Source organism: Anopheles stephensi, chromosome 3 (genome assembly GCF_013141755.1).
Source record: "Anopheles stephensi strain Indian chromosome 3, UCI_ANSTEP_V1.0, whole genome shotgun sequence".
NCBI lineage: Eukaryota > Metazoa > Arthropoda > Insecta > Diptera > Culicidae > Anopheles > Anopheles stephensi.
The window spans coordinates 85,092,190-85,117,061 of NC_050203.1; the positions used below are offsets into that span (position 1 = coordinate 85,092,190).

The 24,872-nt window shown below is 46.8% G+C and overlaps 1 long non-coding RNA gene across 1 annotated transcript; it reads left to right on the top strand.

Moving 5' to 3' along the window:
* The first annotated feature begins 4,902 nt into the window (after positions 1 to 4,902).
* On the top strand, positions 4,903 to 8,597 carry LOC118513867. Its single transcript, XR_004906523.1, has 2 exons — positions 4,903 to 8,134; positions 8,206 to 8,597. It is a non-coding gene; the product is annotated as an uncharacterized LOC118513867 (long non-coding RNA).
* The last annotated feature ends 16,275 nt before the right edge of the window (positions 8,598 to 24,872 follow it).

The following is a 24,872-nucleotide window of genomic DNA, read 5'->3' on the forward strand; positions in this document are numbered from 1 at the left end:
AGCTTCCTCGATGTCTGTTTGCGCCCGATCGTTCCGCCACATTCATTCGCAAAACCATCCTTCAAGCCATCCCCTTCATCCCCCATCCCAGGAAGGCTCATTACTCCTTGCACGTTCTCGCTCTCTTTTGTGCGTTCCCGGTCTCCGTATCTTCAACTCGAGCCGTCTCTTTCGCTTTTGGGCGACCTCACGCGGTTCTTGATCCCTCGGGTTCGTGCATACGAGATCCCGCTTGCCGCTTGCGTTCTGCGTTCTACGGACAGCGTTGGTGTTCCCGACCTCCTCGCGCAGGAGGTTGCATTCTCCACCGGCTCCAGTGGCCGGTGCTTCGTACGGAACGCATGCGCACGGCGTGTGTGTGTGTTTGGTTTCTGTCCGTCTTTGCCTCTTGTTCATCAGTTTCTTGCCTACCACAGGTATCGGCACAGCAGTGACGGAGCTCCTTCGATCGGTTCGGTTCGGTCTCTGCACGCTCGCTGCCCTCCGGTTGATCGCTCGCTTCATCAAACAAAACGCTGATACAACTTATAATGAGGCATTAAAAATCGTTGTTTTATGTTTCATTTTGCCTTCATCATCCAAATTAGATACTTACAATGTTTTGATTATTCGATTTTATTCGGTTGAAGTGGTTATTCGTTGTTCCGTGTGTTCGTGTGCGCGAACGCTTCCTTTTCGCCCCCTTTTTCCCCGTTTGGCTGAGCGTTTTGCCTCTTCGCCTACTCAGGGACTAACCTCTTTGTCGCTCGTTTTATCTGGCCGTGTGTCTTGTTTGGTGGATGTTCTTTTTGGGGTGCATGTTTTTGTTTTTTTTTCTGTCCGGAAAGGTTTTGTTCGTGCTCGATCGCGATCCCCAGGGTTTTGGGATGATGATTCTATTGCTTGGTTTCGCCGCAACCGCCAGCTCCACATATCGTTCACTCGCTCTCTCACCGTTCTTGTGTTCTTAAGTATACAGAAACACTTCTTCCTTGGTCACCCTCCCTCTTTGAAGACCCCAACGGTTTGGTCCGTGCCGAAGCTACTGAAGATGCTATGCGGTGGCGGCGGCGGCGGCGGTGTTGGGCGCCTGAGCCGATCATCGCGTCCGAGACCAATTCACGGTTTTGATTTAAGTCCCTTTTTTATGGACTGGTCAGTGCGCCTTTTACGTTTCGGTACCTTTAAAACGGTGTCCCTCTCATCCCCCCCCCTGTCTCTCTGCCAGAGGGAGTGTGGGGCATCTCCGGGAGGTTTTTGGAAGCCACCTAATTGATCCATCTGCCCAGGGTGTACCGTGGAAGAAAGCCAACTAAAGACGATGATCGATCTGCGCCGGGGAATGCCGAACATTTTACTGACCGTTGCATGCAGTGAGGCTCAGTGGAGGCTTTTGGACGGGTTGTGTGTGTGTGTGTGTGTTTTTTTTTTTGGGCTGTTGTTGGTGGCCCATCAAAATGGTCCCGTTCAGCCGGAACGCACGAAGCCTATAATTTAATTGAACCTAATCTTCCGCAACTATTCATTGATTAACAACAACAGCGACCAACAACAGCACCAGGGTTTATTGATTCGATTTTAATTTTAATACTATTATAGGGTCTTCGGACGATCGGTCGGTAGGGTCGATCCGGTGCATGCCGATTCGGAAAAGAATAGTTATGGTTCGCTAGAAGCCGGCCCATTAGAATGATTTGTCTTTTGCGTTTTGCTGCGTCGACATCGACGGTCCGTCTACCTAAGAGCGATCAAACCCCAAAACGGTCGGCATAGGGCTAGGCATCTCTTTGCTCGAGCGAATCAAATCCGAACCACATTTATAATGATTCGTAAAATTTTCCTCCACCGTGTGTGCCACAGCACATTCATTGATCCCCGAACCATTGATCGTTGATAATTGATTTCCGGTCGGGCAGTGTGTTTGGAGGACGATACGCGCTACAAACGGGGAGCGAACACGGGTAATGACATGTAAATCGCCAATGATGGTGTAGTTTCTTGATGAGTTAACACTCGGGAAGGTGTGGCGAAAGACCCTTTTTTTCTGTTCGTTCGTTATGTGGCCCCGAGGGCCATTTGCAATTAATGGTTTGATGGTGGGTTGATTTTATTTTCCAATTCGGTAATGATACGGTTTTGCGTGCGGAATGTTGATTGCATGGATCTAATGATAAAGGTTTCTGGTGTTTGGCTGTGCTATTTTAAGTTCTGATACATAACGGGGTTCTGATACATTCGGGGCTGATACAAAACAATGATCCATCTATTGTTTTTGTATTTTGAAAAGCGTTGCCTAGCTAGCTCAAGTATCCAGAGCGAGCGAGAGTTATGACGGGTGGTGTCACGTGCTGTAGATTACTCGTAGAACCCGGCTCCTATACTCATGAATTCTTGAAAAGCTGGAGTTCTAAAAAAAGTACTAAGAGTTACCAGTGGGGCGGTCCGGTGGCCGAGGTAAAAGCGGCGCCGGTCTTCACACGGCCGGGCCGGGATTCAAAACCCATCCAGACCGCCTTCCCGTACGTAAGGCTGACTACTTTGCTATGGTTGTAAACCAAGTCACAGAAAGCCAGAAATGGCAGGCCGAGACCTCTCGAGGTTGTAGTGCCAAGAAAGAAGAAGAAGTTAATAAGCTAGAGTATCAGATGATTACCACTAAGCTTCTGAAGTGAAGCTAAAGCTCGCTTGGTTGGGCCACCAAACAACCTTGTTCCTGATTCACGCACTGGAAATACCTAACTATCTTGTTGCTCTATTGAGTTATCGGTGCATCGGTGGCTCTAGAGTATTGGCTCTAGAGTAATCATCTAGAACCTTGATAAATTATCGCTGACCTAACACACGAGCTGTAGATAGAAGCAAATAACAAGAAAGAGGTAGCTCATGTCCAGGATTCCAAACTGGCTCATAAGCTGGAATAATAGCTACTAAAAGCCTACGTTGTGTTTGCTTATGGGCTAAACCTATAGCTATAACGAGTCTCTGATGAGCTTGCCTAGAACGTTAAGTAAGGATTCTGGTGAGGGAGCTTTGAGTTCGACCCAAAATTACAGCTAGATTACTGTCGAATAGGCATAATTTGACGATAAATGTGCTAACAACTTAATCGAGCTTGAAGCTCATGACTTCCCAGTAGATTGTTCGTAAACTTTATCTAGAATTCAAAGCTCTCTGGAAGTATCCCGTAACTATCAACAGAGCTGAAGACTTATTCAGGATAATGAACTGTAGCTCTCGAGTTCCCAGTGGGTAAGAAGACGTCTATATTGCATGGTTCAATCAGTGTTCTATGTTGTTTACTCAAGAAAATCTCATCACATCCTCATAGAACATGAGCATCAAAAGCTCAAAGCAAACTGCTAATAAATCATTAAGTCAACAGCCGAAAAACATCGGACCGGAATGCTTGCTGCCCCCTTTGGAAAAGTAAGCAAACCTGGCCCTCACCTTGCACTCACGTATGCACATCTTATTTAGACTTGCTGTTTGGCGAAACGAATGGGCCGTAGAGACTACTAGAAGGGGTGGCGAACGCTCATAAAACATATAAAGCATCCGAATCGAAAAACAAAAGTTTTTGTAGCAGAAACCAAAACGGAGGGAAAACAACAACAAGTGGTAGCGTTTAACAGCAACAACCTCATCCGCACTGCAGACGACGAGGTTACGATTCGACGGAATCCGAAACATGGGATACAGGGCTGGACTGTGGAAACGAAGAAAAAAAAAACCCCAACAAAACACATTGAACAAGCTTTGCCTTTTACAAAGATTGTGTCCAGCGGCTGTTTTCGTTGTGGTAGATTCCGGTGTATCATTCAGCGTATGCCGAGGTAATGGGGGAAAGGCTTTTTTTCGCGGTTAATGGACGCACTAAGACGCGCATCCCTTCCCGAAAAACCGAAATTAAGCACAATTGCAACTGCGGCTGGAAGGCCAGACGCTTTACGGAATTTAATTAACTCCTTGTAGTGCAACTGTTTTACGGGAATATTTGTCTTGTTCCATCACGCGTTTCTGTAATTAAGCGAATGAATGAATGAAACAAGCCAACAAAAAAAAGGGGCTGCCTCTGGCGTGTGGTTCGGTACGCTGTTTACCAGATTCCAGATTCCCGTGCCGGCAGTCAGTCAGTCAGCTCATGCCCAGCGTTCGGGAATCCTTCGCCGAAGCGTAGAGCCAAGAAGCGAAAAAAGAAACAATTAAAAAACATTATCATTTGGTCTAGAGCACCGTGAAGATATCATGTACCGATAGCAGCTGACAACACTTGAGTCGTCCCTTTTGTTTTCGTATCATTTATTGGGAGCCTCGTGAAGCGTTTTTTGTGAGCATTGAATATGCATTAGACGTTTTGTATTGCTGTGCCTTTAAACCGATCATGACGAGGGTTGGAAAACATGATGCAACTACGAACTACCCTCCGTGGAAGATTGGCGATCGAAGACTCGCGTCTAATGCCACCCATAGTGCGTCCGTTTTTGGTGAGGCAAGGGAGCGTTCTTCACAAATAGAGTTCTCACTTGGTGCAGGAAACCGGTCAAACGTGAAGCATCGGGCAACTTCGGCTGCTACTAGCCGTTTGTCGGCAAGTGCTTCTGCTGCTCGCTCTGCCCAGCACCCCGGAGGTTAAACGGTTTAGCTTAACGACACGGACATTGAGATTTCTCCTGTTCGGGGAGGTTCGGTGAGGTTCGACGCTACTACGAAGCAACCGGACGATATTTACTCGTCTATGTGTCATTAACACTGTACCGATCTCTGTCAACAGACTGCACCGAGCTGTTGACCGAAAAACGCTTCTGGTATTTTTGGCTGCTTTACTTTTTCACAACCAACTCCTCAGTGGGGTGGGAGAGGAAGGGAAGGAAGGGGGACCGTGGAAAGCGCACGTTTGGATAAGCGAAAGCACGGTGGGGAACCTTGAGGACGGTTAAGCCTTGAGCTGGTGCGCTAAGCGCTAAGCAGGGCGCGATCAATATTTGCTCATCGTGGCCGTTCGTCCCGAGCGCTGGCTCGCTAAGTGAACGGATTTAAATGTTTCGTGTGCGGGACACAAAACGGGCCCTCTGTTTGTCCACAAATACACACACACACACACACGAACTGGGTGATCCCGGATGGATTGTTGGATTTATTATTTGTGGACTAGTCAGAGAGAGAGAGAGAGAGAGAGAGAGAGGAAGCGACCGTTTGAAGCCGAGAAGGGTAAGTCTACCGCAGTTCGTAGTCGCTGTGGTCGTCGTCCCGATGTCTCAGGGTGTGTAAGGAATTCGACACGATAAGCAAGACACGTTTCGATGTTTAAAAATGGCATCACACAGCAAACACTGGACCCGACACAAGCAAAAGCCTCCCAATTACTGCTCGTTTCTCGAAATTAAAACATTTGTTTCGCGATGAACATGACGAGATAATAGTACGGTCGGTGGTACTCAGCATAAATGCATAAATAAATTTTCCCAACTCATTCTGCAGCCTGCCTGGAGCCAGCGGGAACCCAACAGCTTGCAACGGAACCCCGCTAGAACCGGGGCCTAGAACGAGCGCCCATTTTATGATCTCCCATTGGAATGTGTCAGAATGTGGGGCTTTACACGGCACCTAGTTTATCAAGAGCTGGACTCTCTCTTAAGCAGAGCACCCAAACCGAACAACCGGGACAACACACACACGGTTCGACACACGTTCGAATGCTTTGGCATCAAATTATGTGAAGCGTTGGTTTTGTCTGCGTCCGGGTACGGGTTTAACAGTTCGGAACTAATTACTTCCCAAAACAAAACGCTCTCACTTGCTGCCTTTTTAAAATGGGGCGCCGGTTTGGAATTTGGGTTTACGTTCGATCGTTCAGCGCTTAACAAACTGCGGGCGTAATGAAGTAAATGCACTTTTGTTTTTTCTCCAAGAGGGAACATGAACGAACGAGACACGATCATAAATACGACCACCAACTGGGTGGAAGCAGCAGTTGTTTTTATCTTCTCTCGTTCAGTATGCACATTTCAGGGCGACTAATGACGCCCTTTAAAAGGGAAACCAAATTATAGACACAGTTTGAAGTTGAAACAAGCGAGCAAAGAAGGGAACTTAAAGGGCAAGGACAAGGTTTTAAAAATTATGCTTAAACCAATTCATTAAGGTCAGTTTCGAACAAATGTCGGGATAAAGCGTTGGCTTTTGTCTTTCAGAGTAAAATTTTATAGCTTCCTTGGAGATGACCATTAATGGCCAAAGTGTATATGAAAAAGGAGTAAAATAATTGTACGAAAAGCTTGTCCTGTTTTGAGGATAACACAATTAGTAAGAGTCAGTAGTTTTACAACAAGCCATGTAATTATTTGTGCCAACCTGTGCAGACTCTTTCACTACGTAAGTTTTATTTATTTATTTTATTTTTCCTTGGCACTAGAGCCTCGAGAGGTCTTGGCCTACCATTTCTGGCTTTCTGAGCCTTTATTTTAACCTTAGCAAAGTAGTAGTTCTGCCGTGTGAAGACCGGCGCCGTTATCGCCTCGGCCGCCGGCCAGCCCCATAACAATATTTTTCTTAATTTTCCAATAATCTGACATGGAAATAAGATTGAACTTCTAAACAGGAAAAATTCTAAATTTTCCAAAAACATGCACTCTTCTTAGTACGAATATACGTCTAGGCATGTATTCTTCTCGAATGCTCCGTAGTATCGACGCCTGCTATTTTGATCTTTAAGCTTCCATCCCGCTAAATACCCTATGGGATTATTATGAGTTTCTGTAACATAAAGGATGCTGCACTGGGAAAAAAACTCCCACAGACAGCATCCCGCATAGAAAGCAAAATGATCGTTTATGACTCATCCAAGAGAGCTATCTCAGGAAAGAAAAACCACCAGCTAAGCTTCACCCTCCACGGACACCTTCACGAAGGAAAGCCTGCTCAAAAGTGCATTCCAGCGATAAGAAAATAATGAATGACTTGACAGGGAGGAACATATCTTCTCCGACACACAGAAGGACAGAGCGGGCGCCCGGGAGTGGCCCAAGAGGAGGATCCGATAAAGCTTCACCCAGGTAGTGGAGAGACCTGAGGACTGGTCAAATTATAACAAATTAGAACAGCGTTAAACACGGCTCGAAAGTGACACGAGAAGGAGAAAGGAGAACAAAACTTTGGTTTTCTGATGTTGATTCGATTTGATTGCATTCCCAGGCGCTTGGCGCGTTTAGTGTCGTGTTTAATGGATTGGTTTGCCGGCCCGATCGGACAGAGATTGGTAGCATTCCGCCGGCTGCAACGAGCTAGTTCTATGAGCGATCATCACCGCGGCCGAGATCGATTGGATCGATTTTACGAATCGATGAGACTTTTTCCCCAAGCAAGCAGCATCCACTGCCGGTCCGGATCGTGATCGCATTTCTGGTGGCGGTAACGAGTCCCCTAACGAATCGGGGCCGAAAAGTTCGCGATAAGAGCTGTTCATTAAGCAGCACATTAACATTTTTTTCCCACTGCACACGAACTGCGGCTGCGGGAAGACAGGAATTCAAATTCGGGACTTTGTGCACGATGACAGTTGAAAGAAGAAAAAAAAAAATGGGGAAGCAGCATCAGTGTGCCCGGTTGGTCCCACACAATGTCACACACGGATGGAATGCAACAAAGGGCCCATTTCTAAAGGTGCGGGGCCATGCGGACTTTGCTCACGTTTTTCTGGTACTTGTAACTGTCGCACCCGACGACGTCACGGCCGAAGGATTACTCAAGGATCAATGGATCGTCGATGGAGCCAATCGAGCGGTGGATGGGACGATCGGGTTTTGTTTGGTTGTTGTTTTGTTTTTTTTTGTCGCTTCATTTCAGTACGTTTCGTGTGCGGTTGTGTGGTGCGACAAGCGAAAAATAAAATGCCAACCGGCCACCGGATCGGGGAAGCGATGGGCAATGGTCAAGTTCAGTGCAGCTCAGCGCGCGCGCACACACCAGGCAACGCACGATCACGAGCAGCGAATGGCCCACCCTGAGCACTGAACATAACGTCGGTTGACGATATGATGCGTCCCGAGCCGCACGAATGCGTGCCAATTCCGGGCGATCGTCTGGGATCAGTGTCCGGTCATCCCAGATAGGCGCACTCGGTGCGTCCGGAGCGTCGAGTGCAGATGGGACACTTAAGGTGAGCAATAAATAAACCACACACAATTGAATTGAAATTAAAATTCCATTAATTCCACCGCGGGAGGCTAGCTGGCATGGGTCGGAAGGCGATGTGGCGACATCGGTGATTGCTGTCCTTAGCTCGGGTGTGTGCTTGTTGCTGGTCAGTGCAACGACGGGCAGCAGAACGAAGGCACCACGAGATATCGAGGTACGCATGTCACACGCCTGAAGGTTGTGGTCGAATGCGAGAAACTAAGTAAAATGAATAGCTTGTCGTTCTGCCGCAATCGACAGCTTTAATGGGGTGATGAGTGTGCGTGTGTGTGTGTGTCCGTGTCCTCACCCGTTCCTGCGACAGCACAACATCGCCCATCCACGATTAAATCGGCGAAATTTTCCCCACTATTCGGATGGCACCCGTGGCAGACAGCATGTCACAAACCGAACCGACCAAAGGACACGGGTGAGCAACAAAAAAACAGACTGTGGCGTTCGAACCTGTTGCTCGGCATGCACAATAAATCCATGGGAAATAATAACGCATTGAAATACACACACACACACGCATGCCAGTAATCCGGTCGGGCGCTTCGCATTTCAGCACGCCAAACAACGATACAGTGATAGATGGCTCCGGGCGGTGTATTAGCGCAATTAAGGATTATTTATTATGGGGTAAGGTTTGTTTTTTTGTCGCTTACTTTGGACACTGGTCTGTCACATCCCTGATCCCGGTCGTGGCACATCTGCCGGTGCTTTTTTTTTTGTTTTGTCGGGGAGATGCCAACTATGCACTTCAGTTTACAGCCGCAGGTGAACCGACCGTTGGCCAAACGGAAATCCGTGGAACAAACGAAAGACTGCAAGCGACGAACCCGAAGTTTATTGGTGAGGAATGAAAATAAAAATCTGAAAAGGATGTTTGGCGCTAATGATTTAATTTAATTTTAAGGTATAATAAAATAACATAAACTGTTCATTAAGTTTTAATTGGTGTGATGTACAGTAAAAGTTTTTATTTAGTTTTAAAAGTACTATTAGTGTTTATTTTTGTTGATTGGCAATATATGACCGCAATATTTAGTTAAATTCCTACAGTTGCTGGAGTTTGATCAATTTAATAGAAGAAGTGTTTGTTGAACCAGCTTAAGAAAATTACTTTACAAAAATTAACTATCAGAGGAACAAGAATGTAGTTAATTGGTTGTTAATCGATCGTTTATGAAATAATATTAAAAAATTGAGTTCCGTAATGCCCTGCATTAACGATAGTTGACTACTTTTAAGTCATCAAGGTAGAACTCGCCGGTCTTTCACACCGACCGGACTGATATCAAATTTTTTTATTCGTACCGTCGCACGCAGAACTGAGAAATCTTTGATGTCAAACCAAGACTTCCTTGAATTGAGTACTGAAAAGAAGAAGTGAAGGAAGAATAAGAAGGGGACGAATTCTTAAACCAATCTCTTATCTTGTTAGTAATATCTACTTCAAGATTTATTAGGGAGCTATAAGGCGGGTATATACCATATTGGATTAGTTTGTGGAGTGCAAGGCTCTTAATCACGCGAAAAAAACAGAAAAAGGGATTTTTTAAATTTGTAGGATCAAAATGAAGGGATGTTCCATTCACTGTTGGCCATCGACTGAAGGACGAAAGAGTTGTTAGAGATGAAACATAAAAAAAACTATAAAAATTCTTGTATGATCTGTGTGAAAGATTTTCCCTTAAAAACTTGTGTCTAGTATATGAAGAGTTCATACAGATATAGTACAAAACCATTTTAAAGAAATTTTTAACATCTATATCATCCATTAGGAACAATGGGAAAATAATGGCAAGCTCATCGATCGAATATCACTGGTTTTCTTGACTCTACCGCCTAATAGCCGGCTTTTAAGACGAAAGATCATCGATGGTGGCATGGCATCCGGAGCATCTAATGGGTTCTTAACAAAATAAATCGAGGTGTCCCGCTGAGATCCCCCCAAAAGCCAAAACAAAAACGACCCTCCAGCAAAAAGACGACGAACCCACAGGATGAAAGATAAACTATAAAGAACAGTTCGGGCAAAGCTTTTGCTACCTGTCAGAAATGCCTGTCCACGACACGATCTCCCTTGTGGTCGGGGCTGGATTCTACCAATTACCGGCCACGAAGATCAAATCATGGTTGTTGTCGTTTTTTTTTTTTTGCAAAACACACACACACACACAGTCAAAAAAAGCGCAAGGATAACACAACCACGACAACCACCACAACGGGGCAGAAACAGGCGGAAAACAAACTCATGAAGCAACAAGTGAATGAATTATCATCAATTATCTGCGAGAGCTTTCTGCGATGCGGCCACTTCACGGGGAAACATTGTTTGTATTATGCCCTTCGGGACCGGGCTTGCCAGTTAACTGCAAAAAAAACTACAACAACAACAACACAAGCCCACGAAATGGTGAATATAAATAGCTTTTCGGAGAGTACAATCCCGAGTTAATGGCAGAGCAACAATCGAATTATTGTGAAGTGCACAAAAGTAATAACATCATCGCCCGGGCCCAGGATAATGCTCCACCGTCCCAAAAACGGCTTACCGCGCGCCGGCTGATGATGGATTGAAGTGGATGGCGGGTGGCACGGGAAGGTTGGAGGTTGCGGGGAGTGCGGGCTGAGGGCAAACGGTTGAGAATGTTGGTACAATGTAGGATAATTAACCTTTTTTTCGTCGTCCGCTGTTTCACCGATGGGCGATTCAACCGAACTGCCGAAAGGTCTACCGAGAGTTGGAACCGCCAAGGGTTGTGGTTCCGGCCATCGGAAGAGGTGCTGTGCGGTGTTCATTCTTAAAAATTGTATGATTGATTTTCCGATCCTCCACCACCGCGGAGACTCCACTTGGCCTTATGTAGGAGCTTTATCCCGATCCGAAAATGGGAGAAACGCCGCAGCTGGTTGATGATTGAATTAACTTAACCAACCGCGCAATCACGTGCAGCAGGAGCTCACACAGTAGGAGCCCGGCTTTATCCCGGCGGTCGGCGGACTTTGGGTGCTAGAAGAAGAGGAAAAGACCCGATCGATCCCCATTCACGTGGGGTGTTTTGTGATCAATCAATTCGCTTTGCTCCGCTCGGATCGATTGTGGACAATCGACGATCATAGATCGTGCGGAGGTTCTGACAATGAGGCTTATCGCGATTACTGCTTCAGCTGAAATCGATAACCAACGATGACACACGGTCAATGTTACGGATTATTAGTCGAAAGCTTCCCCGGCAAAGGTTAGAAAATATTGTTGGGCCAGTTCATGATCTTGCCCCTATTTTTGGCGTGTTTCTCACACTCATGCTCACAGTCACTTGCATTCTCAAGCTACGGGAAGCACCCTTCAGCGGTTCCTCGGTACGATGAGAGCCTTAAAACAAAGAATTTTAATTAGATTTGAGCGTTTTGTTTCCGATGAGTCATGGTGGAAAATGATTTCTCATGGTCCTCTCACTCGTTCTCAACCGCCTCGCTCTTCTCTCCCCTTGGAGCACCCGATCCCCGATCGACATCAAATTGTATGATTGCCAAGATTTTCGGTTCCGTTTGCGGCCACGGAACTCTGGTGTTGCTTGTTTTTGGCATTCCTCCAAACCATTGCGTTCCCCTTTGAGTGGCCATACTGCTGGCCGGCAGTTTCGGACTTGAAGTACTGCAGCGTTCGAGTGGGCAAAGCTGTGAAGAGCTCGGTGTGAAGCTCCGAGGCCCAAAGGAATGACAAGAGATAAAAAAAGGAGTTAAACAACGGCGGGTGTACTGGAGCTGCATCCGCGCTGCTTTGGAGTGTTGCGTGGATAGGTGGCCTGTTATATCGTCACGCCGAAAGTTGCGCGGCGGAATTCCAAGAAGTAGCCGGCGCACCGATTAGAGTGAATGATTGGTAGGAATTGGGCAAGATGACACTTAATATTTTTTTGTACCGAGCACGTCATTGTCGACGATGGCCGGAAACGGTAAAATTGATTGAATTGAATTGGAAAACAATTACCCCGGGAAAAGGTAAAGGAAGGAAGAAGCCGCTTGTCCAGAAAGCTTTTCAGCGGGATTAAATGGAGTTAAATGAGCTTTAAGAATATTGCTTAGGAATTTGAGGGTTTAGGAGAGTTTTCAATACCAAGCAAGCGCAAAAAATGATAATGAACACTGAGCCTGGGATAAGACTGACAAGATAATGAACTCCAAATGAACGCTTAGGATGAACGCTTAGATCTGAAATGGGAGAATGAACAAATATCCTGATCGAATTTCAGAATTCAAGTCACGAATATATGCTTAAGTCAAACCCTTTTACCATTTTAGGTGCATTATAACTCTCCCTTAATTAATAAGGCCATGATCGCTCTAAATTCTAAGCAAACTTCTAACAAACATTCGATTCACGTTCTTCTGTTGCGCTTCAGCCTTAAGAGAAAAAAAAATGGGAGCCGGTAAAAGACAGCCAAAGAAGGAATGCGCGATAATAAAGTAATTTGAAAAACAAATAATATTTCCCCGAAACTGATTTCTTTCTTCATGCCTTATTAACGTGATGACTATATATAAAACACTGCGGTTGGGCCACCAGAAAATTCGTGCGCGAGTTTGAACCGCGCCCCGGTCGGCAAATACCGTGTCATCATGTGTTGTTCAGCTTCCCCGTTTCTCCCTCCGTCTGAGAAGCCCCCAGGTTCGGGAAGGCTGAAGCTAAAAGGCAAAAGACTTACAGCCATTGAGCGAGAAAATGAACATGGCGTGCTGGGGCTGCTTCAAGCAGACTACCGTGGTCCGAGAGCCGGTGGAAGCGCCTTACATGAATCATAATTCAATCGCGGCCCAGATTATGACTCTGTGTGTGTGTGTGTAAGTGTGTGTTGTGTGTGGTCAAAGTTCGGCACAGGAGGTATTGCAGGCGTTCTCCACCGTGGGATGCCTTTTCGAGATTGCCGTGGCGCTCTCCACTTGTTCTGAAGATAACAAAGAACAAATACAAATATTCTTCATCTCGCTCGCTCTCGTACGGATCCGGTCCGCTTTCCCTTCGGAGAAAAATGCGTGAGAAAATTAACAAGATTCCTTCTGCGTGCTGCACGGTGTGCGTTCGACTCCGCCCTCGACGGTGTTGAGAATTTCATTCAACGAACCTTCTTGCTCCCGGCGCACTGTGGAGCAACTACAGCTCACAAGAACGAACTCCACCAGAACTCCAGATCCTGTGCCTGAGCTCGTGCAATAATCCTCCCTTTTTCTTCTCTCTCTCTCTCTCTCTCTCTCGCTCTCGGTCTCTCGCTGTCCTCGTTGAGGAACGTTCCCTTTTTCGCGTTCGAGTACACGCTGGTGGCCACCATCGTCGAATCGAGGATCGACCGATCGAACACGCCGCCGTGCGTCTGCTTATGCTGCGGGGACCGCCGTTTATGTTTCGCTTTGTTTTCTCTGCCAGCACCCGGGCTACATAAATAGATATTAATCATCTCCGTTGCTCCGTGCACCGTGGCTACAAAATGTCCGTCCGCTACACGAACGCCCTCAGCACCCCCAGGCGCAACGAATGCGGACGAAGACATCCCCCGTTCGGCTGCGAACCACCAAATGCCACCCAAGTGAGCGAAAATGTGGTTAAGAATTTTCTTGAGGCTTTCGTGTGTTTCTTTTTCCTTGTTGAAACTCTGCGTAAGGAATGGTTTTTGATCGTCTTGTCACGGAAATTGGCCATCAGCAATTTTGCTCTCATCAGGGGAAAAAAAAAACAAAGAATCCCGCTCAGTGACGCATGCAGTTAAGGACACGTCAGTACCTACTCGATTGATGATGGATTTCCGCCTCGGTAGAGTATCCCATTCCCACATTCCTAGAACTCTCCGATCGATCCTTCCATCAAGTCATCGCGGATGATTGGGGCGGACGATCGTGTGCGCTTGAGGATTGCGCCATCATGGCTGCCAATGTCTACAGCTACAACGCGGGACAACTATAAAACCCCAAAAATTTCCGCCCCTGTTTCAAACTTCCTGCGAGCAAACCGCTGCGACGGATGCGGTAAGATTCTTCCGAAATTATAGACCACGGTTTTGTCGGACGTCGGAGAGAAGGAAGAAGCAAACGACAAGAGTAGCCCTTAATGTGATGGCGAATCCCGCCGAATCCGCCGCTCCGGGGGTTGGACGCTCTGCAACACTCAGCCACCAAAGTCCGAAGGTTAATCGAGAGCTACATTTCATCACTTAATTTTTACAAGTTCCGAGAATGGGCTTTCGGGCGACCGTTTCTGTGGGAAGAGCCGGCATGAGAGACGAACGCTCCAGATATTCGAGAGCTGACGGCGCTTAATTGGGGTTGAGCTGGTGCGTTTTGGAGGGGGGTGAGGAGGCGAGGAAAGGGAAAGGAGGAAGGTTCGTTCTTGGAGGAGGGATGCAACCTCCGCGGGCTAGTTTTTCCCATTTTTCTTGAGTGTGGTTTTCGCCCCGACGAGGCCATCCGACGCCTAGTCGTCGGTTATGATGAGCAGCCGCTCTCTTGTTTAGCGATGGTTGTTTCTGTTTTTTATTACGCTTGATCGTCCATCGGGAGGCGCGGGTTCGATCGAGAGCGGCGGGCTGTTCGAAGTTAATGCTAGCCACCGCGACGGCAGATGACCGGATCCAGCTAGTCTGTGATGAAAGCGGACCGGCTGTGCTGGGTTTGAACGGCGCGGAAGTGGATAATTCGAGGATGATTTGTGGACGGCGTCGGCATACGATAATGCGCTTGGGAGCGTAGAAGACCCATTTTGTTTAATTTTGTGTTTAGTTTTGACATGGAAACAGAATTTGAATATATTAAGGTTATTCACAACTATTGGTTTGAGATGGTCTCCAATAGCTAGAATTCTTCCCATAGCCAATGTTTGATGTCTCACTTTTATTCGGATCTAAAAATATCTTGGTCGATTAGTTTGTTCCTTGTAGCAAATGTTAGCCCCAAAAAACCAAGGCTACAAAACAGGCAAAAGCCGCGGTTCCGATTCATTTTTCTCCATTTGTACCACCCATGTCAAACAAGATTGCAAATAAATCATCTCTGCCCGGTTCTGCTTGGTTCGTGTTTGACGGTGGTTGCTCAACTCTTTATCGCACCGGGGTTTGGATGGCCGGGCTAATTTGGGTGAAAGAATATCCCAGCAACGGGGCCGAGGAATTGCCCCGAAGGAATTGGCTGGCCAGAAGAATTCTTTGTAGACCACCCTCAACGATGTTTCTCAGAGCGTTTTTTTTTTTGCTCTGCTGCTGTTGTTGTTGTGTGTTGTGCCTTCTTGTAGCTTAACGATGCTCGGTATGATTGTTATATGGCATTGGAACACTGTTTGTATAAGCAGTCCCCACAGCACAGCCACCCTCCCCAAGAGTAGAAAGAATGGAAGGGTTCTTGGTGGTTTTAGTTTTCCCATTCTTCTTCGGCGGGGGGAAAAACAACCAATGAAGTTGATCGTTACTCTGCGGGTAGCTCCATTTTCTACCGATGATTCACTCCTCGGCTCGGAAAGGATTGGCTTGTGCTGGGCCGGTTGAACTCGCCCCGGCGAATGGAACGAACTTTATGGGAAGGCTGGCGTTACACGGTCGTCCATTTTTGTAAGCGTTTAGAACGATATGATGTGCTTGTTGAGTGGAGCAACAAAAAACGGGGGTTTTATGAGTACAAGTAAGAGCTTAAAATGTACGAAGCGTAACGTTTGCTGCAACGGCCCAAATCGTCAGTATTGCCATAAACTTCTTTGAAGCCTCGCGCAAGAACTAAACAATGTGTCTGTCCATATTTAGTTTGTTTTATGGGTCATGGGGAACAAGTTCATAAAAGCTGCTTATTGGTAGTAATACAGTTGTTAGAAGACATAACTGAATGATGTTTGCGTATTATTGGCTCCAATCTTGGACCAATGAAGTCCAAGCTCAGGACGTCAAAGGCACTCATTTCAGCTTAAAATCTAATATCAATAGGGAAGACATAGCCAGAAGCCGGTGACTTTATCGCTTCAGACTTTAGGATATTGGGTTTTAGGGATCGTTCAGCTAGTAGATCATATGAATCCTTGACATCATGGACATTGTCTGGAAGAAGTCTAAATTGAAGTCGTCTATATATCAGAAGTAAACTGGCAGATAGAGGGAACAGTAGTTTTATTCAGTATGGACGTCCAACACTGGCTATGACCACAAGAGTGGACTCCCAATTAGTCTCTCACGTCCAATTGTCTAATAGGGTCCTTCTATGCCATTCTTCTCTTGATGGACTCAAAGGGAACAAATCTTTGTAGGAAGTCTTTCGATCAGACCACAACTCACGACGTAGCCGACTGTTTCAACACGAAAGACGATGGACTTGGTTGAAGAAGTGCTGGCCGCTATGAAGCTGGACCAATGTCATGATAACATTCGCCGAATCGAAGAAATTTCCTTTACAACTCTCGGAGGTCGCAAATATTACAAATATTGCACTAAAGTTTCGGCAAATACGATATTCTAGCTGCCAGAGACTCTTTTACACCATTTTCTCCACGGTTAAGCTCACCATCTTTAGGCTCTAGCAAAGGCGAAAAAATCGGTGTTCAAGCATTAAAAAATCTACCAAAAGTACAATCATTCCTGACCACCTTTTGCAGATGAACCCGGCCGTTTTATCTGCTCGAACCGATCACTGTGCTCGAACGCGTACAAGTAAGCTGTAAGCGGTCCTTGTTGGTCAGCGTGCTGCGACAACGTGCTGCACGCCGGCTTCGACACCTTTCGATTGTACTGCCGGTGAGGTCCCACATTCCATTCCATTCAGCCCTAGATAAGCCGTTCGGGCCCACGATTCCCGTGATCTGTGGATCAATTTCAAAGGAATGCGAAAACTTCCTGCCCCGACTTATCAGTTTTACGAAGGTTACATTTCGGCACAGCGTGAATCTTTCCCTCTTGGACAGCTGTATCCTGATGGGAGGTTAAGTGAAAATTCATGTAATTGAGAGGATGCGGACACGGGCGTCAAACGTCAATGCCGACTGCAGTGCAGGCAGGGTCAGTGCCGGTGGTCCGGTTTGTTGGGTTTGGTGGTTTATTGACGTTGTGATGGACCTACCAAAAGCTTCCAAAGATCGTCATATAAACAGAGGTAATTGCGTAGAAATGAAGTATCGATTCAGAACCGTTGGTTGGTGCCTATGTGTTGTAGGTCTCAAACTGCTACACCGGCTCATCATTGGCAGGACAGCGGAACGCCAGCAATCAATCTTCCAACCAATCGGCCCAACGTATCCCGAACCCAAACGCGTCGAATGCTGACGAATCGTTACCGGAGTGGAAATGGTCTCTCCCGAAACGATTAGCCGAGATGGTGCTCCGGGGCCGGAAAGAGCCTGCCACGGTGCGGTTGCAAGGCCCTTTTTTGAACGCACACAACCCGAGTCGTGCGTTATCTTGCTGCTCGCATCGGCACAAATCGGCCGGGGAAACGAAACAAAGTCACTCATCCTCATTTCCTTTGCCATTTGACTTTGAGGCCTTTGAGGCGTCCCTAAAGCGGTCGGTGGAAGAGATCCTCGATCTCTCTAGATTATCCTTTTGGCCCAGCCGTTCTCGCTCACACAGGCAGAGACCTCAGGAGCCGATAAGTTGTCCCGTATCGAGCAATTGACGTATCCTGGGGTATAATTTACTTTGCCTTCGTTTCCCTTCACCACCAGGGAACAGGGTCGAGATCCGGGCCTGCCACCTTCTCTCATTCATGCCCGAACGCCCCACGCCACAGCGACCTTTTCTGCAACCTTTCCGGCAACCGTCACACACGGTGTGTTTTTTCCGTTTTTCTCGTGTTTGAATTCTGAAAGTCATTTCCCAGTCCGCCCGAGATCCAACGCAAAGGGCCAAAGAATAGCTAATAATAAATTAAGTGTATCGAACAGAGAAGGTCCACCGAACGAAACGAGCCAAGAGGAATTGATATTTTTATAGATCCTTCCTTTGCGGGTCATTCGGAACGGACGAAGCTCTTGAGGTCTCGTTTTTTTGTCTCTAAATTGTTTCTATATCTACAGTCCGTGGCGCTTCGATTGTTGCCGATTTTTTTGTTCTGCTGTTGACCGACTACCGACCGTTTTGCCGACTCCTTTGAAGCTTCCTTTTTTGTTCCTGGTCCGTGGTGAAATGGCGCTAAGGTGCTCGGCTAATGGAGCCAGGGACTCGTTTCAACACTGCCGGCGACCGGATGTGAGGACTATTCGACTATTGGCCGCGCTGCATCCTGACCGTTGTGTGGCCGTCCGGAGCAGGGAAACAGGTGCGAAGGCAGCGATGGTAGGCAGGGTGGAGAGTAGGGAGCGTCAAATTGGGAGATAATTTTGTTTGTGACGGGCGTGAGTCATCATGGAACACATATGCCGGCAGTCTCACACATCAACAGAGCATACCGATCACGTGTGTGTGGTGGCATCGTGTTGGGTTCTCTTAACGACAGGTTTGTGTTTTCGGTGTGCTTTTGTTGCTTCCGCTATCGCAAATGTTTTCCTAGAAATGGTTGAAGTTCTAGAAGATCGAAGATTGTCGGACATTCGAAGGGACGTCGCAACTGCTTTCAATCTCGTTTAAACATGTTTTGGTAGGAGTATTGTATAATCTTCATCGTACTCTGTAGGGTTTAGGAGGTCCTTTAGCTCTGTATCAAAGACCTCACACAATTTCCAAATGACGAGAAACTCTTTGGAATTATAGCTAGTTCCAACCCGAAGAAGGCTTCAAGCCTCGAGAGATTCTTCAAGGTAGTCGCAGCCTACATCATCAAGGAATATTCCGGAGTAATTTCCTCGTGAGTTCCTAGGATGAATGAAAAGAGGATTGATTTCCGGATAATGATGCAAATAAGGGAATCTCCAAAGTTCATTCTGAAGTTGTACAAATCCAAGACCAAATTTGGATCGATGAGAACCATAAGACGCCTCGGAAGCACAGCTCGATTTCCGAAATAGGAGAACAATAATATAGGTGTTTCAGGAGATGATCGACTGCGACTAAGACTTCAATATCCGTATTAGTGATGTCTCTTGATCTTCAAATCAACCAGTTTCAACTCCAGATTCTAGTTCTAGCTTGGTCCCAGATGAATTATTTCTACTTGGAGTCAGAGTCGGAGGTCAGACTCGGATTGTGATATTGCCAAAAATCGCGTGACTTGTCGACTATGAAGATTAGTTTCTTCCAACTTGAACAGGGTCCAGTCGGTGACAACTGTAAAAATCGTTGGTTCTTGCGTTGGTGAATCTCCAAGTGAAACACCGGGCGGTTTGGTGTAGACGGCCAAACTCCTGATCGTCCAACATATCGGTCTTAAACTTCAATTGTGGTGGTAGATTGCATACCAGACCAGAAGCATCAGATACTGTTGACTCGACGCTCAAACCTTCACAGCTAAATGTCGAGTCTGGAGACTTGATTGATGGCGCCATGCATTGTAATATTAATGTTAAGCAAACCCTCAAGCAATTAAACCAACGCTTCGAATAAACAATGCTTTATCTTCATTAAAAAAAGTTAAATTCACACCGTAATGCAAATAAATTCCTCCGACTGCCGTCGCATCAAAGCGCGTTGCATCCGAAATGCAACAAGAGCGCCGATCGATGAAAATTAAATTTATCCGATCACGAGCAATCACCACACACCACACACTGGCACCGCCGGTGCAAATCCGGTGCGTATAATAAACTGCTCGAAATGACTGTAATTACTGGCCGGACTCGCATCAATCATGGCGAAAATTGAGTCATTACCGCGCCATGGCTTGGCAGCGGCTGGCTTCCCACAAACGGCACAAACGAACACGATCGATCGAAATCAGTTAGTCTCGATGGCTTAATTTTGCAAATTGCTGTCAATACAATGTTCACACCTTTTCCGTGCAGCGCCCGTCAGTGATTGTGACTCGGCTGGCTGGCTTTATCCGATGCCGACTCGTACGGAACGGAAACCCTTTATAAGGCGCACTGCTGAAGCCGAGCTGCTGCGATCGCTCCGGGCCACCCTGGGTCCGGTCGTGCGTTAAACTCTTCGACCGAGTCATCATCACCGGGGGCCTTCGATTCCTCCGCTTCTGTGCAAGTTGCCCTCCGTTTTTGGGTATAACGGGCGGTCCATGCCCTATCTGGGAGCTGGTTCGGCTGCTATCAGATCGCATGCATCAATTCCTTGCCTGCCTGCCTGCCTGCCTTGTGCCCGAACACTTCTTTCTTGTGCTCGAGTCCGGCGCTCCAGTTCTGTCTGTCTTTTGCACGGGTGTCCTGGTGCGAACACGGCAACACCTTCGAATCCGCGGATGGGCAACCACGTATATGACCATTTGTGTCCGAGTGCTGCAGTCCACCCGGTTGGAGTGATTCGTTTTCAATTAAACTCCCAAACAGACGGCAGTCCGCAGTCGCAGCACGGCGGAAAAAAGGTGAGTTTTATTTATTTATCTTCGTACCGTCTTTCGTGCCCTGGTACCGTCCTCGATCGCCGATACTGGCACGGTAAGGCTTCTTCTGGTGCTGCCGGCCCTTGATCGGTCGGTACTTATGTTCAATTATCACACCACATTCGTTGCGCCAAATTTGGCAGAACAAATCAATTTGATTACATTACGAGCGGAACGGGGAAAGCACTGGGCGCTGGGGAGGGAAGGGCAGGGAGTAGGAGGGCTTTGATGGGTTTGCGTGATGCCGGTTAATTTGCACTCTTCCATTTCCCATACACGGGCAACACAATTGGCGTGTGATTTATAGAGTGCGCGGGTGCTTTCGGCTTCGTTCGGCATTTTAATGATCGATCGTTTTCCGCTGCCGCTGGAACAGCTTGGGAACAGACGGTGGAAGGAATGGGTGGAGGGATTTTATGGGAGTACTCTGTTGCTCGTGTAGCATATTAGTGGGTCTGTGTAAGGATGCGCTCAAATCGTTGCTTTGTTTTACAACATTGTTGCTGTAATGTGGTAATTGTAATGTGGACATTCCTCTTGCGAAGGCATAGTTGTCAAGAGCTATTTTCAGATAATGTGGCATGCTTAAAGAAATTATTAAACATTGTTTATGATATATGAGCTGAGTGTTCTTAAGGGGATAATGGGAATGATCCATACTGGCATCTATCGAGTTACTGCTTAAGCGAGATACTGACTGGTTGTCTCTCTGCTACGACTATTTGAAGTTTCCTGTGAAGTGTTTTACGATCTTTGATCTCTCTAGCAATAGTTGAGATGAGATCTTCATCAGAACAAGTTATCACTGACTTAACTCATAGTCTATAGCATCTACGGCGGTTGACCAATGCATTGAGCTAGAACCAAAGTTCGTGGGCACTTTTCCTTAGCTCAAACCAAATGCCTTCGCCAGCCATCAATTGAGCTTCTTAGGCGCATTCCTACCAGTTAGATGTCTAGATGTATGGCGGATATGACACTATCAAGTCCATTTTCTAGATATTTCTAATTATAGTTGAAGCTGTAGTTCGTGTGAGGTAATCGCAAGACAGCCTGCAATTTTGAGTAAGAGCACATGGAAGCTACAGAGAAAACTTCAACTTCAGCCGGATATTTGATGAACTGTAGCTCACTTGAATTTCCAGTACGATGGCTCACTCAGCCCTTGTGAAGAGGAAATTCAAAGACCTTAGCACTATTAGAATATAATAACTTAATCATCAAAATGGCAATTATGCTTGCTAATGACATCATCGGGATTCCATGTTCGTGGACTAGCTCAACGATTACTTGTGAGAGCACTAGTTCTTGTGAATCACTTTCGTAGCTCGTGAGATCAAGACCAAATTCAGGAGCTAGCTCGAATTACTATGCGATGATTACCCATAACAATTCTAGTATCAGGGCACACATTTTTATCGTGACCTGTTCACCTGTAAAATTGCTCCACCTGATTCTAGCTCCATATCGTGTAAAAGTTATCACGCATAAAGTGAGAGCTCTGGCTTGTTTACTAGCTAATCGGTAACTCTTCATAGCTCTAGCTCTCGCTCATGAGCTAGCTTAGTAGCACCTCCGGCTAACTCTAGCTGGAAGATCTGGGCACTGAACATAGCTCCAACTATAGCTCGTAAACAGGGCTCACTCCCTCATTTACTGCACCTTGCCCTCCTGTGACTTATTCGCTTCAGTGATCTCAGTACTCAAGGTAGCCCGGTAGCAAAAAACCAGCGCTAAACAAAATTTATGAACAAGCATTGCCACACAACCATTCAACCTTTTGTAAATGCAAAACGACGCTCATACACGATTGTGAAATTGGCAACAACAAAAAAAGGTGGCAATCGAAACCCATCGAAAGAATAAATGTCGGCCCGACTGCTGCAGCTGATGCTGCTACTACACCCCGAGCCTCAAACTAAAAAACAGGTTTGCCAGGCACAAATTCCATTACGCAACAGCAGTACAACTTTGTGCTCAGTGCTGCTGCTGCTACTGCACATTGGTCAACCCAGCTAGCCACGAGGCTCGCCACGGATTTGCATTCGCACCCAGCTTAATTTGTTGTACCGAGCGCACGAAGGACTCTTCAACGATTCCGCGCGCGATAGTGCATCGGATGCGTCAGATCGAAACGAAATTCCTTGAATTCTTCATCAGTGCGCGATGATTAGCTCGAGTGCTTAGATTCGCTTTGGGTGGCAATCGAGGGTGCAGCATTAGCTTGATAAGCGCACAGCACGAGGGAATTCCAAGTTCACGGAAAGCGGTGCTGTTTACGTTTACGATACGGCAACAGGGTCACGGGCCATTTTGTTGACTCGGTCGGCTCCGTTCACAAAAGGGAGGAAAACACTAGACAAAATGTCGCCGTAAAATTGGCTGATGTATTGCCGTCATTCGCGTGTTCACCGTGAGGGGCTCGGATCCTCGGGGCGATCGCTATGCAAAATCAGGCGAGCCGCGGAGGAGACGGAGCAGGGAAGGAACGGGGAGCATGCAGGCAACGCTTTTAAAATAATCTTCCCGTTCGCATGCGCTGTGTTGTCGTTGTCGTCCGCGTCATCATCATCATCAGCGGGGCAATCAATTTATTTACCAATTAACAGCATTCGAACGGTTCTGCAGAATTCCACTTTGAATTCGAAATGAGCACCGACGCGCACAGGAATCGTTTCTGATCGATGTCACGCGGTGTGGATGATCGATCCACCAAGGCTGGTTTTGCGGACGTCGAGCAGTTTGTTGTTGATATTGGCGAACGATTTATTTCTTCCCCGAGAGCTGTACATGCGTAGTCGCCATGCTAGAAGTTGTCTGCTTTTTTAGTAGCTCTTCTTCCTTTTGCAGGGGTTTTCGGATGAACTCACTAGAATAGAATACTTGAGTCATATTAGTATTCTATAACGTTTAAGTTTTTTATTGCCTGCTCAGTTGATATCACAATACCAACACTGTATTTCACATAGTCAATATTAGAACGACAGGGAAGTATTCTTGTCATTCTTGTGAAATCTTTTCCTGTCTAAAGTTTATAAAACAAATTCGATCGATTGCAAAACATTTCCTTTCCTATCCCCGAAGAGTACCGACCGACAATCGCCCGTGACATGCAGAACAGGTTTCATATAGCATCAAGGGGAACCATTCCGGCCGTTGTGTCGACTCCTCCCGGTCTGGTTCGGTTGAAGATTTGTCTGAAAAATTCGCCAACAAAACAGTCACTACCAACCTGCGTCGCTGCCACTTACCGTTGCCGCAAAGAGAGAGAGAGGGAGGGATAGAGAAGCATTTGAATTGTAAATAACAAAAACCGATATGTTTGTTTTCTAATTTAAACGACAACGTGAAAATACGGTGCCGATGGCGAGATGCCTTTCGCACAAGTCACCAACCGACTCCCAGCGATCGGCAACGGTGCGACAGGAATGCGACAAACTGCGCTATTCCGAGCGTTCAAACGGTGCAAATGTCGGACCCGGTCCGATGTCCGATGATGATCACAACATAGAAATACTTACAACATCTTGTCCCCTGTTGGCCTAGCCTGGGAACTGGGAACCTCGACGACAGGTGGTGTGGCTTAGAAGGCTTACCCGACCGCGACCAACTAACCAACCGAGCACACACACACACAAACGCTGCAAAACTCTGGCCAAGCTTCCACGGCGACGCAGAAGAACACTCCCCGAACAGCGCCTGGGTTGAAGCATGGGGCAAGGTTTGAAATGCGCGCCTGATTGAAGATTTATTGAAAATGCTAATTTTGCACTTAAAACTAACGATCGGGGAGAAATGATTTGCTGTTGCTTGTTAAAATCTAACATTTTAATGGGTGATTGTATAAGATATGTAAATATTGGCTTGTTCATTTGCCTAACACCAACAGCACTGGCCCCAACCTCCGCCCTCTCCCCCATCACCACCGGCCAGCAAGGAGCAAGAGTGGGTTTCGTGCCTTTTAGCATCGCCAGACAACGTGGAGACCCGTGTGCGCGCCCGCGCACTCGGAGTCGCGGCGGGATTCCTTTACCGGATTACCGAGTGTGGAGTTGAAGGTTTTCGTGTTTTTGTTTGAGCGGGTGTGTTTGTGCCAGTGTGTGTGTGTGTGTGTGTGTGAGCGACTCAATTCTCACCATCTCCATCGATCCAGGTGCGACCGAAATTGTGCGAATAGGGCGATAGAATCGCAAGTAGATAAATATTCGATATTTGTGTGGCTTTTTCTCTGTCGCTGTCGCTACATTATGCACCTTTCGCTGGGCTTG